At 41.5% G+C, this 7,725-nt stretch overlaps 1 non-coding gene across 1 annotated transcript; it reads left to right on the forward strand.

Annotated features, from left to right (window-relative positions):
* The first annotated feature begins 3,844 nt into the window (after positions 1–3,844).
* LOC115032402 (U7 small nuclear RNA) lies at positions 3,845–3,906 on the forward strand. The gene has a single exon (XR_003838076.1). It is a non-coding gene; the product is annotated as a U7 small nuclear RNA (small nuclear RNA).
* Positions 3,907–7,725: the final 3,819 nt, after the last annotated feature.

Raw genomic sequence — 7,725 nt, forward strand, 5'->3', positions numbered from 1 at the left:
GCTTGTGAAACACACACAAATAAAAAGAGAAAACACTGATTTTGCACAGAAGGGTTTTACTGCTGTGAAGAGATACCATGACCAAGGCAATGCCCCCCCCCCTTTTTTTAAAAAAGTAATTCATTATTATATTTTAAATTTTATGTGCATTGTTGTTTTGCCTGCATGTATATCTGTTACAGATTTGAGCTGGCATATGGGTGTTGGGAATTGAACCCAGGTCCTGTGGAAGAGTATTCAGTGCTCTCAACCTGAGAAGCCATCCCTCCAGCCTGAAGGCAACTCATAAAAGACAACATTTAATTGGAGCTAGCTTATAGGTTCAGAGAGTCAGTCCATCAAGGTAGGGGCATGGCAGTGTCCAGGCAGGCATGGTGCAGGAGGAGCTGAGAGTTTTACATCTTGTTCCAAAGACAAACAGGAGAAGACTGGCTTCTGGGAAGCTAGGACCAGGGCATTAATGTCCACACCCACAGTGGCACATTTACTCCAACAAGGCCACACCTCCTAATAGTGCCACTCCCTGAGCCAAGTGTATACAAACGATCACACCAGTTATTGACTTTGCATCAGGGGATGGAAGTTGAAATCTGTTCTGGATACTCTCTGTGGTCCTTTCAGGGTTACTAGGAAGAGTCAGTGTCTGTCACTTAAACTAACTAGAAACCCTCGAAACATATTCTTATTCAATCCTCCCAACAGCCCTGTGAGGTAAGAATTCTGCCTGCTCTACAGGAAGAAGCAGCTCATGGGATTATATAGCGTTTACTCACCCTTTCCAAAGCCTAGATCTCAACTGGTCCCGACTGCATCTGAGCCACTTTCATGGCAAAGGATTTGCCTATGAATATTGGCCAGCAGTTCAACATGTTTATCTATACTTATTAAAATGTGTATTTGAAAAACGTATCACTGCAAAGGATTTCCGTGGTGCCTGTGGAGGCTAAAACAATAAAAGACACTTAAAGTCCAGTCGTGGGAAATGAAGCACAAATCAAACATGCAATAACACTGGTGAGATGGCTCAGTGGTTAAGAGCACTGACCGATCTTCTGAGGGTCCTGAGTTCAAATCCCAGCAACCACATGGTGGCTCACAACCATCCGTAATGAGATCTGATGCCCTCTTCTGGTATGTCTGAAGACAGCCACAGCCGGGCAGTGTTGGTGTACGCCTTTAATCCCAACACTAGGGAGGCAGAGGCAGGTGGACCAGCCTGATCTCGAACATGAAGACAGCCACAGTGTACTTACATATAATAATAAATAAATCTTTATTTTATAACAATAAATAAATCTTTGGGCCATAGTAAGCAGGGGCTGGAGCCTGAGTGAGTGAGGCTAAAGCGAGCAGAGGTCCTGAGTTCAATTCCCAGCAACCACATGAAGGCTCAAAACCATCTGTACAGCTACAGTGTACTCATATACATAAAATAAATAAATAAATCTTTTTTTTTAAATAACACAAGATTAAAGATCCAGTGTCTGTCTGCATGCTGAATGGGAGATTTGTGCCGAAGTCTAGAAGAGAGACAGATTGCTATGATGGATCAAAGACATTAAACCATCACAAGAGCTAAAAAGATAAGATGTTGCCTGGGACAATCCTAATTCTACTAGGTAAGAACTACCTGTAGTGTCTTAAAAATAAAATCACTCACTATTTGATCTCTTGGATACTATCAAGGGTTTGTAGCCTATTGGTGATAGAAAAATGCTTTTTCTTCATTTTATTTCTCTGTATAAGAGAGTGTTTCTCAAAGTGTGGTTTATGAATTAATAGCATAAATACATCGGAATTTGGTTATATTTGTGATTCTCAGGCTTCATCCTGGAATTTCTAGAGATGGAATCTGAAAATTTGCTTTTTGGAGAAATAGCCCAAGGGATATTTACATTGAAGTTTGAGAAGTACTCACGTAGGGGAAGACTTGGCTGGTCATTCAGCGACGCATCTGTGTGTTAAATGAGCACTTACTGGATGCCTGTCACACACTGTCATTTTGTCTGTAAAGCAAAGTTTGCAGGAAACAGTGTAGCTCTCATGTCACAGAATCTGAGGCCGAAGCCTAAGGAAGACTGAACCTTGTCCTAGGCCACCTGCTCACCTGGGGAGATGGCCAAACTGGTTCTGCTTACTATCCATGTTCCCACAACGCCTACTGTACAGTCACCTAGAATGTATGTATGTATCATATGAGTCCTACTATGTGCTGTATGATTCAGATCTAAACCTTTCCATAACTTCAGATGGGACTCTTGCCTTGTATGATATTAATATGCAGTCTCCAATAACCTTCCACCAATTTGAGAAAAAAGAGCCTTTCCCCATTTTATATCTCCCTGTAGAACCTGAAGGCATTTCTAGCGCTGCCAGGACTTCCTTTAATTGATATAGTTTATCCCAACCACTCAGCACCCAGTTTGGAATGGAAAACACACACACACACACACACACACACACACACACACACACAGAGTCTTTATTTCTAAAAGACACTACACCTTTTTCTTTTCTTTTGGATAATGGAGAGATGCTATCTGATTGAAGAAGATGATGTCAGTTTCTTAGGGGTTGAGGGATGAGGAACTTCTGTTGATTTTATGACTTAATCAACTTAATCAAGGAATCTGTCTTGGGAGTTGGGATCATACCATCCCATATGAGATCTTATTCTGGAGTATGCATATTTGTGCCATAAACCATCTTCAGGGAACATTATAAAGCCCCAAGGCATGCCCATGCAGCAGAGGGACTCCACCCTGCCTTGCCTTACAGCACCCATGAAGGGCTGGTGCAGGAAGATAGTACTCTCTTTTGAGATACAGTGACACAGAATGGTCTGCTTGGAGGAAGGGTTGATAATTTTAGCTAGAGTCTTGTTGATCCTTGTAATCTTTCACCTAGTGATACCTCCAGGGAATTTATCTCAGGGAAATAATGCAAAAGAAGAAAATCAGCAATGGGAGCAACAACAAAACTATTTATAGACACATTATTTATTATAATAAAAACTCTGAAACAGCCTAAAAGAAACAGAAAGATGAGTAGCTATGGCAATGGTGTGAAAGAATAGTTTGCTGCTGTTAAGGAGAAAATATTAAGTATATAGGGGTGGTATGGGAGTGGGGGAATTGCCCAGTCTGGATGGCAGGAAACAGTTCCTGCCCCTGGAGCAGAGCCAATAGGGTGTGGGCCTCCACAAATATTGACGATTGCTGTGAATGTATGTCTTATTTGTATAATAATGTTCATAATTTATTTTATGTTTCTCCTTCAGGAAATGTTCTCCCTGCAAAGGTTAATGACTCCATCATCATCAGAAACAGCACATGTCTGGGAGTAGAGGGTGTGTCTAATGTCCTTAGCAAAATGGTAAACTATTCTGTGACCTTAAGGCTGTGGGAAATAACTCTGAAAGCATGAGTTCAAAAACATATAATTTCTCAATATGCAAAATATATGGAAGCAGTATAAATTAAATGAAGGGCTTCACAGACGCAGATCTAGAAGAACAGAGGCAGCTGTGCTATGAGACAGCTTGTCAGAAAGATATTGAGGAAGGAGATAAAGAGATTTGGGGAGTGGTGTCCACAGGGCAAGATTCCACCCAGCTAAGTTAACTGTTTGTGCATATGAGGGCAAGCAGATCTCTGAACTCATTTGCCATGGTTTTGTTTGTTTGTTTTAAATGTATTTACTGTCTTTTTCTAAGAATCAAGAGGCTAATTCTGATTTATGATATAATCAAAAGGGAATCTGGAGTAAAAGACTGAATTGATATGTAACCAAAAGACTGGGTTTGGTCTGTAAGAGAGAGTTACCCAGAGAGAATTGCTTGGAGAGCTAACACAGCTCCTTTAGAATTTTTCTAGCAGTATTTCTGATTTTGGTTGGAAAATCCAAGAATTTTTTCTAGCAGCTTTTCTGACTTTGGTCAGAAAATCTATAAGCTATCCAGAGAGCTTTTAGAATTTTTTTTCTACCATGAAAGAGCTGTGTCTAGGAGAACTGTCTCAAGCAGAAAGCTATCTCTAGCAGACTACAGAGCCAAGAGCTATCTACAGAGAGCTGTCTAGGGAACTATCTCAAACAGATTACAAGGCTGTCATCTTGCACCCCATCATTTGACTTCAAGTCATTTCTTTCACTGCTCCCAAACACACCTTCCTCAGGACAGCCTCTCCAAGCAGAGCCTGGTCCTTGGCTGGAAATCTACCTTTAGAGGCTCATAAAATGGTTCAGTGTTTGCTCCTCTTGAAGAGGATCCAAGTTCAGTTTCCAGCATCTACATGGCAGCTCACAATCACCTGTAACTTCAATCCAAGGGGATCTTCCCTCTTCTGGCCTCTATGGACACCAAGAATACACACCATGCACATACAAACAGGAAAGATATATGCAGGGTATAGTGTCACATGCCTTTATTCCCAGCACTTGGGAGGCCAAGGCAGGTAGATCTCCATGAGTTCGAGGCCAGCTTGGTCTACGTAGTGAGTTCCAGAATAGCCAGAGCTACATATGAGGCCCTGTCTCTAATATAACCAAACCAACCAACTAACCAAACAAAACCCCAAAACCGAGTAAACAGACATAAAATAATAAAATTAAAATTAAAAAAGCAACCTTTAAGAATGTAAAGTAACAGCATTAAAATAAAACCTTGTGTTGAGTTGGAAGAAAGGCTTTGAGACCAGACAAACCTATATGATTAGCTATGTGTGTTTAGACCAATCATTTAACCTGAGTCTCAATTTTCTCAAACAGGGCTAAAAATATTCAGGGTCATTGTAGGATTAATGACATAAACTATGTGGATAAAATTTGGGTAAACCATGGATAAGAATAGAGAGTTCTAAGAAATAATCATGGTTTATGCTCATGGTTTATGTGACTGACTGTTGGAAACTTATTTGTAGTGTTTTTTTTTTCTCTGATGTCTTAAATGTAATACTATACTTCCTCCCTTTATTCCTTTACCCTTAGACATCTTCGTACACCTTGTTTAAAAGTGTGTTCATATGATCTGGATACTTACCTGTAGGGATCAGTAAGTAGTGTTCTGAGAATGTACTAGATCAGTCCTGAGGGTGACATGACCCCAATACAGGCACAGGTGAACATGGCTTTAGGTGCTATGCTCCGGTTTTTAGTGGTTTGTCAGTTGGAAGTCTCTCTTGCTTTGAGGTTTAGGGTTAAGAATATCCTCAGAACAGGTAGCACACACTAGCTGCCCTGACACATATACAGCAGAGGACTGCCTGGTCTAGCCTCAGTGAGAGAAGATGTGCTAACCGTTGAGAAACTTTGAGATCCCAGGGAGAGGGAAGGCCTGGTGGAGGTGAGGAGGACATCTTCTTGGAGACAGGGGGAGGAGGAATGGGATGAGGAACTGTGGAAGGGTGGACCAGGAGGGGGGTAATGACTGTACTGTAAACAAATAAAAGTAATAATAAAAATAAAATGTCCTCATGACCATGTGTCTCTCATCTCCCTTTGCTTTAGAAGCTGAACCCTCTTCTCCATCAAAACATCTCCTTGCAGGACTAAGGTTAGGAGACATGGGAGCCAGGAGATAAACCAAAACATTGAATCAATTTATATTGAGTATGCCATTTGGGCCAACAATATTTCTCAGCTATGGATAGATACTCATTTGAAATATGTTTCAGAAGTCAGATTTCAAAATCTTCTAGAAACCTTCAGCATGATAGTATTGAAAAGATTGCTAATAAATCTAGCACAGCGATACACACACTCAAGAAAACTGAGACATTGTGAATTTGAGGCCAGTTTAGGCAACATAGTAAGGCTCTATTAAAAAAAAAAAAGAAAAAAAGAAAAAAATTGTAGATTTTTAATCCAACAATATGGCTGCTCTGACAAGGGATCATATCCAAAGACCTTATAGTTCTGTGTAATCTGACTGGAATACAAACATGTTTAATCCCAGGAGACAGAGGCAAGCAGATCTCTTGAGTTCAAGGCCAGCCTGGTATAGAGCAAGTTTCATGTGAAGAAAAGCTTAGGTCCAGGTGTGGTGGTACACGCCTTAATCCCAGCACTCAGGAGACACAAGCACACAGATCTCTGAATTCTAGTGGGTCAGTTCTGTTGACTCAATTGAGTTCAGTTCAGTCAGATGAGTGGAGTTGAGTTGATGCAGTTCAGACAGGTTGCAGAGAGAGCAAGCTAGACACGGATGAAGGCAAAAAGAGCCCGAGAACGAGAAGGATTAGAACAGAAGATTAGAACAGATTGCCTGAGTCAGTTCTAGGCCAAGCAGAGCAATTCACTCAAAAGCTGAGAGAAGCCCATTTGAATCAGTCAGCTTGGAGAGGAGTTTGAGACAGAACAGCTGAGTTGAACCAGCCAACCAAAATTCAGAAAGTACTAGAAAGGGTGAGCTTAGTCATCAGTAAGCTTTTGAAACAACAATTACTTCTGGCAAATTAAAGATAGCTTTACAAAAAAAAAAATCTAAAGAAAAGGAAGGAAGGAGGAAGGGACATTGCTAGGTTTTCGTTTATCCATCTTTCTCCATACAGGAGTAACTTTGAGAGCATATAACTTAGATAGCATTTACCTTAGATGCCTTAGTTAGGGTTTTACTTCTGTGAACTGACACCACGACCAAGGGACCTCTTATAAGGACAACATTTAATTGGGGCTGGCTTACAGGTTCAGAGTTCAGTCCATTGTCATCAAGGCAGGGAGCATGGCAACACTCAGGGAGCATAGCACAGGAGGAGCTAATAGTTCAACATCTTGTTCCAAAGGCAAACAGGAGAAGAACTGACTTCCAGGCAGTTAGAACAAGGGTCTTAAAGCCCATGCCCACAGTGACACACTTCTTCCAACAAGGCCAAACCTACTCAAACAAGGCCACACCCCCTAATAGTGCCATTCCCTGGGCCAAGCATATTCAAACCACCACATTAGGTAAAGAAATAAAGATGGTATATTGGCTACTTTTCTGTTGCTGTGATAAAATAGCATGACCAAAAGCAACTCCAGGAAGACACTCCAGAGTGATGGAGTTTATGGCGGTAGGCAGGCATGGCAACAGGCAAAAAGAGTCAGAAGCTTTTGGATCACACCTCCATCCACACAGGAGAAGCAGAGAGGGATCAAGTGGGAGGTGGGATGAAAGCTCTAATCCCTCAGAGCCTGTCTCCCTGAGGAGATTGCTCCAGCAAAAGCCCCACTCCTTAGCACCACCAACAGCGAACCAAGTGTTCAAAGACAGGAGCCTACAAGAAACGTTTCTCATTCAGACAGATGGATTCGACTGAACTGTCAAGTAACACGGTAAAGAAGCATATACCAATTTATGTTTATTTATTTTTAATATTTAGGTGAACGTATATCTGTGTGAGTTTATACTCACCAGTCACATGCAGATGTCCTCAGAGGCCAAAGGGTGATAGAACTCCTGGAACTGGATTTACAGGCAGTTGTGAGCCACTTGACATGGATGCTGGGAACCACTTGGTGGGTGGGGTTCTCCTACCCACCACACCATCTCCTCAGCACCAGTATATAACCAGTTAGACTGGGAAAGGCAATACGAGTACACTGATACTGCTGATGGAAAGTGAATCACGGCCCAGCTCTGTGCAGGGGCACTACTAAAAATTTTGGGACAGTTATTCTTTTTTTTTTATTAGGTATTTTCTTCATTTACATTTCAAATGCTATCCTAAAAGTCCCCCATACCCCCCC

The sequence above is a fragment of the Mus caroli genome, unplaced genomic scaffold, assembly GCF_978045245.1.
Source record: "Mus caroli unplaced genomic scaffold, Mus_caroli_1 scaffold_1, whole genome shotgun sequence".
NCBI classification, from domain to species: Eukaryota; Metazoa; Chordata; class Mammalia; order Rodentia; family Muridae; genus Mus; species Mus caroli.